The 13488-nt window shown below is 29.8% G+C and overlaps 1 protein-coding gene across 2 annotated transcripts in view; it reads right to left on the bottom strand.

Annotated features, from left to right (window-relative positions):
• Window positions 1-13488, bottom strand: part of LOC142226920 (sialin) — a 101196-nt gene that overhangs the window by 60485 nt on the left and 27223 nt on the right. The window contains exon 1 of one of the 2 annotated variants that reach the window (XM_075297171.1): window positions 7967-8809. The exons of the other annotated variant lie outside the window; for it this stretch is intronic. The gene's annotated coding sequence lies outside the window, so the exon portion shown is untranslated. Of the gene's footprint in view, window positions 1-7966; window positions 8810-13488 lie in introns of those variants that run through there. 2 annotated transcript variants of the gene reach the window in all.

Below are 13488 nucleotides of genomic sequence, written 5' to 3'. Positions count from 1 at the left end.
AAACTTTACGCTTGGTTTCTTCAGCAAAGGAAAAAATTTGTTCCCGTGAGTGGAATGACATTAAAAACAAAAGCTATTGAAATTCAGAGAAAACCGAAGGGTGGCAAATTTAATGCAAGTGAAGGCTGGCTTACGAAATTCAAAAAAAGATATGGTATTCGTCTACTTAAGGAATCTGGTGAGAAGTTATCTTCGAATGCAGGCGCTGTTGAACCGTTTAAAAAAGAATTACAGGATATCATTAAATCGAATATGTTAACACCTGATGCAGTTTTTAATGCCGACGAAACAGGTTTATTTTGGAAAATGCTTCCAAATAAAACATTTGTCCACGCGGAAGAAGTTACGGCCCCCGGAAGAAAATTGTCGAAAGAAAGAGTGACGGTTCTCCATTGTGCTAATTCGTCTGGTACGAAAAGAATAAAACCCTTGCTTATAAGGAAAATCCAAGCAGCCGCGCTCCTTCAGAAACAAGACTTTGCCCTTAAACTATATCCACGCAAAAAACTCGTGGATGAATTCCGGTATATTCAAAGTTTGTTTTTTTGAAATGTTTGTTCCAGAGGTGAGTAGTTTTTAGAGCGCAATTCATGTAAATTATTATTGATTTCCTTTCTCCCTAGGTTGAACATTTTTTAAAATCGAAGAAGCTTCCACTAAATGCATTGTTAATTTTGGATAATGCTTCTTGTCATCCACCAGCAGAAGAGTTGGCAAAGCAAACTAAAGATGGGAAAATATGGACGCTTTATATGCCACCAAATGTTACTCCACTTGTTCAACCAATGGATCAAAATCCAATTCGTATGCTGAAAATGCATTATAGAAGTAGCGTTTTATCGAAAATTGTTTCGTCGCAATCAGACAACATAGTGGAATTTTTAAAAAACTTAAGTCTGTATGATGCAGCAAACATGATTGGGTTAGCTTGGAAATCCGTAAAGTAGGAAACATTGGCGAGTAGTTGGAACAAAATTTTGAGTGAAAAGTTAACTACCGATGAAGAAGACATTCCTCTCTCCATCCTAACTCAACAAGATGAAGTTGTTTGCATAAGGCGCGGAGTACGATTGCTCAGTTCGATTTTTCCCACCGTGAGTAAACACCAGTTTTTAATCACACAAATTTACAATACTCTCCAACTCTTCAGCTCACTTTCAGTCCAGCCGATATAATTGAATGGAATGATCATGATTTGGAGGATAATTTTAGCGATGAGGATGAGGAAGGGAACATTGAGGTATTACGGCATACATCAAGAACTAAGACCAGAGTAAGATATGTAGATGCCATGAAATGTTTGGAAACATGCATTCAATGGAGTGAAGAAAATAACATCGATATATCCAAGTCTTTAGTTTTACGAGAACTTCAAGAAGAAGCCGTTCAAAAAAGCCTACAAGTCGTTGTAGTACAAAAATCCTTAAAGGACTATTTTAAGTAAAATTATAATTTAAATACGTATTTAGCATCTTAATTTCATCCAGTGTTTACAAAGCTCTAGTTGTATGACAGAAAAATGTGAATTTCCAATAAAAATTAAAGATTATAAAACGTTTTAAATTTCAGTTCGATTTAACGAATTTTTCTAAATAACGAAAGGGCCTGACAATATATCGTTCGTAAAACCGAGCTTCGACTGTATATGGGAGCTATATCTAAATCAGAACCGATTCCAACCAAATTTGGCACGCATAGCAACAATGCTAATTCTACTCCCTGTGCAAAATTTCAACTAAATCGGAGTTAAAAATTGGCCTCTGTGGTCATATGAGTGTAAATCGGGCGAAAGCTATATATGGGAGCTATATCTAAATCTGAACCGATTTCAACCAAATTTGGCACGCATAGCAACAATGCTAATTCTACTCCCTGTGCAAAATTTCAACTAAATCGGAGTTAAAAATTGGCCTCTGTGGTCATATGAGTGTAAATCGGGCGAAAACTATATATGGGAGCTATATCTAAATCTGAACCGATTTCAACCAAATTTGGCACGCATAACTACAATGCTAATTCTACTCCCTGTGCAAAATTTCAACTAAATCGGAGGAAAACATTGGCCTCTGTGGTCATATGAGTGTAAATCGGGCGAAAGCTATATATGGGAGCTATATCTAAATCTGAACCGATTTCAACTAAATTTGGCACGCATAGCTACAATGCTAATTCTACTCCCTGTGCAAAATTTCAACCAAATTGGAGTAAAACTCTGGCTTCAGGGACCGTATTAGTCCATATCGGGCGAAAGCTATATATGGGAGCTATATCTAAATCTGAACCGATTTCAATAAAATTTTGCACATTTGACTATACTACCAATTGTACTCCTAGTGCAAAATTTCAACCAAATTGGGGTAATACTCAGGCTTCTAGGGCCGTATAAGTGCATATCGGGCGAAATATATATGGGAGCTATATCTAAATCTGAACGGATTTATTCCAAAATCAATAGGGTTCTATTTTGACCCAAAACACATACTTGTGCCAAATTCGAAGTCGATTTAGCTTAAATTACTACCTAATCCCTTGGTTACAAAAATGTGTTCACGGACAGACGGACATGGCTATATCGACTCAGGAGCCCACCCTAAGCATTTTTGTCAAAGACACCATGTGTCTATCTCGTCTCCTTCTGGGTGTTGCAAACATATGCACTAACTTATAATACCCTGTTCCACAGTGTGGCGCAGGGTATAAATATGAATAACAGGAGTTTAAATAATTGCCATCCTCAACATTCAAACATTCAGGAAATTCAAAATTTAAATTTTGATAGTACATTTCAGTACATTTTTTAAAATGTATAATTTTTTCATAAAACACTGTCTACTATATTACAAAACATTTGCATTAGCTAAACATATAAAATATATGATTTGTATTATAAGGATGAGTTTGATCAATAAATATTTTAATGTTTATTTTGAACGAGGGTCTATACTAGGGATGGTAGATAGTAAAGTTAAAAGTCGTACATAAACTACTTAAAATATTGGTGTTCTAAGCCACTAGATACACTTTTACATTCGTAAAAGTAGTGCATACAGAGTGACTGATATGTAATGCAACAAAGTAAAACGTAATATATATATTTTTTAATTTTTTGTTTTTTGTTTGTTTTTATCCGGAAATAACATGAAATTTTAGAATCTGTTTAGATTTGTTCGAATTAACTACCTTTGATTTGAATTATGACCTTCACAGATCGACAAAGCTATCACACGCTGCCGTCTTGAGATGTTCGACACTTTGGTATTTTTTAGTGTCAACCCTAATTTACAAAATTCTCCATACGTTCTCACACAAAAAAAGCATGCCCGGTTCCAAAGATTTTATCTTTACACTAATGATTTCGGTATTGATTTCGAGCCAAGGAAGTAGAGAATTGAAGTAAAAATACGTTTAAGATACAATTCCCTTTTAATTTTGAGTTTTGCGTACTTGATTCTAGGAAAAAATAAATTAATTTATTCGGGTTTTTCAGGTTTTTTCTTCATGTGCTATTAAAATCCTTTAATAACGTGTTAACGAAAATTTAAATTTCCAAATTTCGACTCGACTCCAAGTAGAAATTATGCAATGTTTCATGTAAAAAACATCTTTGAAATAATGTATTGATAACCAAGTCACAAAAAGTAAAAAAAAAATAAAGTTTTTTTGTTTTAAGGAATTTTTCAGAATTATTAAAGTCAAGTTGTCCTTAGCCAAACAAAATTTTCTTTCATGTAATGATACCCAGTTTTAAGTCGAATCACTTAAATATAAGGATAAAACAAATTCATTGAAAAGTTTATCGACGTTTGGACAAAGGAAAAAAACTTTATATCAGAGAAATGTGTCTTCTATGTTGGTCTCAATTTTGTCAAAATTTCATTTCTATAGGAAATTTTCTCAAAATTCCATTTCTAAAAAATTTTAAATTAAAATATATACATATATATGTAAAAATATGTATATATTTATGTGTAAAAAGTGGTATGTCCTTGAAGTACCGCGAATTTCCCTTAAAGTAAAGAAAAACATTTTTGAGATTTTTTTTGAATTAAGAAAACTTTTTTTTTTTAATTGAACGAAGTATATTTTATAATTTAAATTTTTACCCGGCATTTTTTGTACATTAATACACAAAAAATGCCGGGTAAAAAGAGAAAAAGACAAAAAGAGAACAAAAATTCGATAAATGAGAATTGAAGTCTAATTTATAGATGCTATATTTGGCCTTTAGGCCAAATTCTTAAGGAAAATTCAAAATCTTGGAATTCAAGTAAATTTTTTTTCTTGAGTGCACAAATTAAAATTCCAAATACAATCTCGACATCGAATAAAAAGTTCAAGTACTAAGCGTTTTGAAAAAAAAAAACAGGTCTTGACATGTCATATGTCTGAATACGTTTTAGCTTTATAGTTGAGTTACAAAAATAAATATTGAACATTTATTTTCAATTTTAAGGACAATTAGTTCTAGAGATTTTTTTATACTCTTTAATATCTCAGTGGTTGCCATTTTTACAAAGGGTAACCGGTCCTCAATATAATTTTTTATAACTGATCAATTCACTATTTTAAATAGACTTTTTCCCACAGAGGTGTGTCTGTGCTATGACAGACATTTTGGCTCCAAATACCAAAACAACAAAGAAACAAACAAATATATCTGTGTGCAAAATATTTACAAAAAAATATTTACAAAAAAAAAAATAATAATAACAGCCGTCCGAAACAAGTTGTCTAAACAAAAATTAAATTCAAATAATGATATAAATTGTTACTTATTATCCACATGGCTTTAGTGTAGGCCTATAAGTATTCTATTAATAGATCACTTTGTGGTTGCTTTCCTTCAAAGAAGAGGCGACAATAAATTGTGTGGCTCATTTCTTTTACTACTATGGGATTTTGTAGTATTTATTTTGCCCCCCATGCGTACATATATGTAATTCACAAATACACGTACGTATGTATATATATTTGTATGTATTCGCATAAAATTTCGTATCTAAACCACTGGCTATTCTCTATAAACTTTTGGCGAACCCTGTTTATATTGGCACATGTAGTTCTCAATTATTTATTTATTTATTCCTCTTTAATTCAATAACAAATTTAAATATTTGCAATAATTCTTTTTATAATTAAGTCATCACGTTTTCACACATTTCCAGACAGAATTAAGGGAATTCGAACTTTAAACAATTGATTGTATATAATACATATTAAGTAAATGTTAATTAACATGATAACCACCAAAAATTTTACAAAAATACTCGCTAGTTTCTCAACCTCTGATTAGTACTTAACCCAGTTATGTCTAGGGAGCCACCGTGGTGCAATGGTTAGCATGCCCGCCTTGCATACACAAGGTCGTGGGTTCGATTCCTACTTCGACCGAACACCAAAAAGTTTTTCAGCGGTGGATTATCCCACCTCAGTAATGCTGGTGACATTTCTGAGGGTTTCAAAGCTTCTCTAAGTGGTTTCACTGTAATGTGGAACGCCGTTCGGACTCGGCTATAAAAAGGAGGTCCCTTGTCATTGCACTTAACATGGAATCGGGTAGCACTCAGTGATAAGAGAGAAGTTCACCAATGTGGTGAATAGTCTAAGTGACCCTGATACATCGGGCTGTTCCCTAACCTAACCTAACCCAGTAAATAGTGTGAAAATTTGCCCAAATTTCATTTCCCGATTTTTTCACAATTTCATTTCTAAAACATTTTCTTTCAAAATTACATTTTTCTAACAATTTTTTTCCAAAGTGATTTTTTTTTATTTTACTTCAATACGATTTTTTTTTTTCAGAATTTTACTTCTGTCGAAAATTTTGTCAAATTTCATTGCTATAGGCAATTTTGACAAATTTTTTTTTCTATAGGGAATTTTGTCAAAATTTCATTTATATAGGAAATTTTGTCAAAATTTCATTAATATAGGAAATTTTGTCAAAATTTAATTAATATAGGAAATTTTGCCAAAATTTCAAATGAAATTTTGACTAAATTTCCTATACAAATGAAATTTTGAGAAGATTTCCTTTGGAAGGAAATTTTGACAAAATTTCCTATAGAATTGAAATTTTGACAAAATTTCTTATATAAATAAAAATTTGAGAAAATTTGGCAAAATTTCCTTCCAAAGGAAATCTTCTCAAAATTTAATTTGTGTAGGAAATTTATTCAAAATTTCATTTCTATAAGAAATGTTTTCATAATTTTCTCAAAATTTTATTTGTATAAAAACCTTTGTCAAAATTTCATTTCTATAGGATTTTTTCTCAAATTTTTCTATTAAAAAATTGTTTTCTATAGTAACATTTCTCAAAATTTTATTTCTATATAAAAAATTACTCAAAATTTCATTTTTTTGACAAATTATCTCAAAATTTCATTTCTATAACAAATTTTCCTACAATTTCATTTCCAAAGGAAATTTTATCAAAATTTCATTTGTATGAAAAAATTTCTCAAATTTTATTTCTATAAGAAATTTTGTCAAAATTGCATTTTTATAGGAAATTTTTACAAGATTTCATTTCTGCGAGTATGAGAGATGGTTAGATTGGGTGGCAGCCCGATGTATCAAACTCACTTAGACTATTCAGCCCATTGTACTTCTCTCTTATCACTGAGTGCTGCCCGATTCCATGTTAAGCTCAATGACAAAGGACCTCCTTCTTATAGCCGAGTCCGAACGGCGTTCCACATTGCAGTGAAACCACTTAGAGAAGCTTTGAAACCCTCAGAAATATCACCAACATTACTGAGGTGGGATAGCATGCCCGCCTTGCGGTGGCTACCAGTATAGGTAATTTTGTCAAAATTTCATTCCTATAGGCAATTTTGTCAAAATTGCATGTCTATGGGAAACTTTCTCAAAATGTTATTTCCATCAGAAATAGTATTAAAATTTCATTTTTGTAGGAAATTTTATTAAAATTTCATTTTTATAGAAAATTTTATTACAATTTAATTTTTATAGGAAATTTTATTACAATTTCATTTCTATAGGAAATTTTGTAAAAATTTCATGTCTATAGGAAATTTAGTCAAAATATCATATCTATAGGAAATTTTCTCAAAAGTTCATTTCTATGGGAAATTTTCTCAAAATTTCATTTCTATAGAAAATTTTCTCAAAATTTCATTTCTATAGGAAATTTAGTCAAAATAGCATATCTATAGGAAATTTTCTCAAAATTTCATTTCTATAGGAAATTTTCTAAAAATTTCATTTCTATAGGAAATTTTCTAAAAATTTCATTTCTATAGGATTTTTTTCTCAAATTATCATTTTTATATGAAATTTTCTCAAAATTTCATTTGTATAAAAAGTTTTTCTCAAAATTTCATTCCTATAGGATTTTTTCTCAAATTATCATTTTTATAGAAACCTTTCTGACAATTTTATTTCTATATAAAAAAATCTCAAAACTTCATTTCCAAAGGAAATTTTGTCAAAATTTAATATCTATTAGAAATTTTATCAAAATTTTATTTCTATAGGAAATTTTGTCAAAAATTCATTTCTATACGAAATTTTCTCGAAATGTTATTTCTATCAGAAATTGTATTAAAATTTCCTTTTTATAGGAAGTTTTGGGAAAATTTCATTTCTATAGGAAATTTTGTCAAAATTTCATTTCTATAGAAAATTATGTCAATATGTCATTTTTATAGGAAATTTTGTCAAAATTTTATTCCTATAGGAAATTTTGTCAAAATTTCATGTCTATAGGAAATTTTATCAAAATTTCATTTCTATAGGAAATTTTATGAAAATTTCATTTCTATAGGAAATTTTGTAAAAACTTCATTTCTATAGGAAATTTTGTCAAAATTTCATTTCTTTAGGATGTTTTGTCAAAATTTTGTAAAAATTTCATTTATTGATATTACTCATAAAACTTGTCTCTTTTTGTTTATATTTAAATTACTGGACAAAAACCTCAGTTATATTATTAACTCACCTTAAAATATCTGATAAAATCACAATTGTATACAAAAAGTCAAATTTGGCAAAAAACGAAATCCAAAAATAAATGCAATTAAACAATCACTTCAACCCCAAGAATCACTGGAATTTTGAATTAAGGGCTTCCTGGCCTAACAAGCACAATGACCGAAATCTCAAAAAGGGTTTTCAATGTCACTGTCACCCGCTCTGGACACACTCGCACATACACCGTTTCACTATCGATAGTATTACAACAAAACGCGGGTATTGTGAATTATCACAAGTAATTTGCGCCAACTGTTGATATCTTTGACAGAACTGTCATCCGTAATAGCAGCATAGATAGAACAAAGTCTGTCGGAAGAAAATCGAATCAAAACAAAAAAAGGAAGGAAGGAAACAAAAGATATGTTGTAATGTACCACGGACCGACGAAAAATTTTTTATATTGTTTTTTTATATTGTTTTTGCACTTGCAAATAATGAGAAATAAACGAAAAATAATGTAAAAACCTCCGATATATGTATTTTTGCTTTTAATTTGTATATTTTTTTGCAAATGCTAATTTGTTAACATATGGCTTTATAACATATAGTGTTTTTGTAAAATGTTTTCTTTTGGCTAAAATAATTAGCGAATTTTTTTTAAGTTTTTTTATTGTTCACTTGTTTTTGAATAAACTTTTATAAAAAAAATATTTTTAAAAAATATATAGAAATTGTTTCTTTGTGAAATTTTTAATTTTAGCGCTTTAAATAACGACCACTAAATCGTATGATTTTAAATTTGTATTTTATCCGCTTAACGCGCTCACAATGATCGATACTACGATGCGAAATGCAACCAACGCCAGCTACAGTATGTTAAGAACTGAAATTTTTACTCGACGTGACGGGCCTTTTTCTGCTTTCGCTCTCCTTGCCAAACCACAACAACAATATTGTCGTCATCATGCCCATGCCTCAGCCGGCATCATAACGTCGACAGAGGTTAGTGTATAGTATATCGGCGTTTTGATTGTTGATTCTGTTGTTTGGTAAAAACGCAAAAGCAACATCAAATGAATACCAACAATACTTCAGGCAATACTAGGCGTCCCAGTGACATATGTACGTTGTATACGGACTATGGAGGAACAGGGTTGCCAAATACTTGGCATAGAAAGAGGTTTTAGTAGGACTATTTTCACCAGAGCTCGGTATGCACCTCTAACGAAATTTCCACTACCCATAACCAATACATTGGTATTCTATAGGAAATTTTGTCAAATTTCGATATAATTTCTATTTTATATCCATAAGAAATTTTGTCAAAATTTAATGTCTATAGGAAATTTTTTCATATTTTCATTTCTTTAGGAGAGTTTGTCAAAATTTCATTTCGATAGGAAATTTTGTCGAAATTTCATTTCTATAGGAAATTTTGTCAAAATTTCATTTCTATAAGAAATTTTGCAAAAATTTCATTTTTATAAGAAATTTTGTCAAAATTTCACTTCTATACGAAATTTTGTCAAAATTTCACTTCTTAGGAAATTTTGTCAAAATTTCATTTCTATAGACAATTTTGTCAAAATTTCACTTCTATACGAAATTTTGTCAAAATTTCACTTCTCTAGGAAATATTGTCAAAATTTCATTTCTATTAGGAATTTTATTAAAATTTCATTTCTATAGGAGATTTTGTGAAAAAATTTCATTTATATAGAAAATTTTGTCAAAATTTCATTTCTATAGGAAATTTTGTCAAAATTTCATTTCTATTAGGAATTTTATTAAAATTTAATTTCTATAGGAGATTTTGTCAAAATTTCATTTCTATTAGGAATTTTATTAAAATTTAATTTCAATAGGAGATTTTGTCAAAATTTCATTTTTATAGGACATTTTGTCAAAATTTCATTTCTATAGGAGATTTTGTCAAAATTTCATTTCTATAGGACATTTTGTCAAAATTTCATTTCTATAGGAAATTTTCTCAAAATTTCATTTCTATAAGAAATTTTCTCAAAATTTCATTTCTAAGAAAGTTTTGCTAAAATTTCATTTCTATAGGAAATTTTGTCAAAATTTCATTTCTATAGGAAATTTTGTCAAAAGTTCATTTCTATAGGAAATTTTGTCAAAATTTCATTTCTATAGGAAATTTTGTCAAAATTTCATTTCTATAGGAAATTTTGCCAAAATTTCATGTCTATAGGAAATTTTGTCAAAATTTCATTTCCATAAGAAATTTTGCTAAAATTTCACTTCTGTACGAAATTTTGTCAAAATTTCACTTCTATAGGAAATTTTGTTAAAATTTCAATTCTATAGGAAATTTTGTCAAAATTTCACTTCTATAGGAAATTTTGTCAAAATTTCATTTCTATAGGAAATTTGTCAAAATTTCATTTCTATAGGAAATTTTGGCAAAATTTCATTTCTATAGGAATTTTGTCAAAATTTCATTTCTATTGGGAATTTTATTAAAATTTAATTTCTATAGGAGATTTTGTCAAAATTTCATTTCTATAGGAGATTTTGTCAAAATTTATTTTATTTTATCAATATCACAAATGTAAGTAAATATTTTTCGACAAATTCTAGAAAATCAATTAGACATACTTTTTTTACTTGATAAAGAAAATTTTGTAGTTTGAAGGAAAAATGAAGTTCTAAATTGCAAGAACGTCTTTAGCGCAAAACGAAGTTCAAAATTGGCGCATTTGTGGTAAAATGTAAACAAATTAAATAATTCTGAACTTTTTTGTGGAATATACGAATTTGGTATATTTTCACAAATAAAGCATACAATTTTACTAAAATTCGTATGTTCCACAATTTTTCCCCGGTCTAGTTAAATTAATTAACATACGCAAAAAAAAAATTATTAAAATCAAGTAAACTTTCTCACAACATAAAAATTCCCTGAACTAAAATAGGGTTAAATTGGCTTCAATGCTTCACCTTTTTTAATGTATGTTACAATAAATGTCTGCTTTGAAAAATGAATATGGCAGCTCTGTCTTAACAAACTGTCATTAATGTTTCGCTTGATTGCATTTGCCTAATTGTTGTTGTCTCTTCTATGCACACTCTTGATGTTGTGGTATGCAAACATCAACGAGAAACGCGAAGCAATCGTGAACGCAGGCGTATGAATTAGTAATAACAGTAGCAGCAATAACACCAAAACCACCGTCATCATTATTACAATTGTGAGTAGCATTTGACACCATAAAAATCGTCGATAATCACCATCAATTACTAGAATACTCTCGGTGTTTTTTTTCTAATAGTTTTCGACATGGTTTTACGTTGGATTTTGCTATATACGATTGTATGTACTGTAAAAATGAAAATTGTTTTCAAATGCAAATTCCTGTTGCATACCAATAATACAGTTTTTCATTGTATTTCTGTGGGGAACAAAATTGTCTTCCGAAACTGCTTTATTGGCATGGAATTTTCGCAAAAGCTTAAGGCCAATAAGCAGGTCTTGAGAAAATTCCATTAGTGCAAGCATATAATGTTCAGAAACTATTATATGTTTGGGGTACATATGATAATATGTTAGAACATATTAGGTTTGGGGCATTACATTTTCTGAAATCTAATATCTATGGATGCAAACCTATATTAATTCGGAAATTTCGTATTAACATACATATGTTTAGAAACATCAGAGAATGAGAGAGAGCGAGAGAGAATAGAGAAACAAGGTGGCGATGGAGATCATAGACTATAGACTTTAGATAGATGAGCCATGAGTGTCAAACTATTTTTGACAGTTCCGAAGATTAAGAATAAACGAGAAAAATAAGAGCACGCTTATAATCTCTTTCGTTTTCCTTTTTGTAGTTTGCCAATTTTACACAAAATTAGAACGTTTATGATGCAACAGAGGATTTATAAATAAATTAATATATTAAAAGTTCATATTTGAACAAAAAATTGTGACCAAAATCGGGAAAATACGAAAATTAATTTTGAGCAGCATTGCTCTTTACGAACAACACAAAAGCAAATGCACGAAAATTAATGTTTGGGACTGACTCTTTACGAAAAAATCAAAACGAAATGTCAGAAAATTAATTTTTGGAACTGACACATTTTTTTTAAAGAGAATAGTGGATCATCTATGTATTAAAAGGTCTATGATGGAGATAGACATACCTTATAATACATAGATGCTCCACTATTCTCTTTTAAAAAAATGTGTCAGTTCCAAAAATTAATTTTCTGACATTTCGTTTTGATTTTTTCGTAAAGAGTCAGTCCCAAACATTAATTTTCGCGCATTTGCTTTTGTGTTGTTCGTAAAGAGCAATGCTGCTCAAAATTAAATTTCGTATTTTCGCTGTTTTGGTTACAATTTTTTGTTCAAATATGAACTTTTAATATATTAATTTATTTATAAATCCTCTGTTGCATCATAAACGTTCTAATTTTGTGTAAAATTGGCAAACTACAATAAGGAAAACGAAAGAGATTGTAAGCGTGCTCTTATTTTTCTCGTTTACTCTTAATCTTCGGAACTGTCAAACATAGTTTGACACCCATGGCTCATCTATGTATTATAAGGTCTATGGAGATAGACAACAAAAGCCATGTGTAGATATATAAAACTGCAAGTTTAATTATTTATCAATTTTATTAACAATTTTATGAAAAAAATGTGCACGTGATCTTACTTTCCGACGACCCACTGTTACAAACTGGGGAAAACTATTTGGGACCTTAACCCTAGACAGTCATCCTTCGTCAAAATGACGACGCATAATTTATACAAAAAATAAGGATGACTTTCCAGAATTAAAAAAGATATGCTTGGGTGAAACAAAATATGTTTGCACAGTCCAAACAATTTTTTATTTAAACACATTCTAAAAAAATATATGCTTGAACCACGTACATATGTAAATTATTTCGCTGATTTTTATTACCATTAATTTAAAATTTCCTTTCCAAATTGCGCGATTTTACGATTTTTTAGGAAAACCGGTTGAACCGATCGTGCCGGTTATTTGTTTTGAAAACACTGTCTACCGGAAAAATCCCACTTTTGACAAATCCCGGTTTTTGATCACTCTACTCACTTATTACCTTTAGCAGTTATGATCCGGAATAGTCTCCGGAACGTCGGCGACCGACATATCGGCTTCATTCGAGATTTTCGATTAATGAAAGGTTGAACAAGATTTTGTTAAATCCACTAAGCTGCAGCTTTTCCCAATTGCAATTGTACTGAAATCAATCGCAATTTCAGCCAAAATCTACTTTGAGAAGATTTTGGGTTATTACGCTACTTTTCGTAAATATACCAACAAAATATCTCTCATACATAGTACAATAGCAAGAGGATTTCAAACGTACGAAACGGACGTTTTGTGATGTCAATTTGAATTTATTTTTCTATTTCTATAGATTCTATACTCTATATTCACTGTCACATATTATAAGTGTTTCACGACATTTCCATCTACGTAATCATTGAAAATATACAAGTAATATTTCTTACTCGAAGTACCATTCATTCAGATGACTCGTTTT

The sequence above is a fragment of the Haematobia irritans genome, chromosome 2 (genome assembly GCF_050003625.1).
Source record: "Haematobia irritans isolate KBUSLIRL chromosome 2, ASM5000362v1, whole genome shotgun sequence".
In the NCBI taxonomy this organism is placed as follows: Eukaryota; Metazoa; Arthropoda; class Insecta; order Diptera; family Muscidae; genus Haematobia; species Haematobia irritans.
Note: the sequence above shows the minus strand (reverse complement) of the source record. Positions and strands in the feature narration are given on the sequence as shown.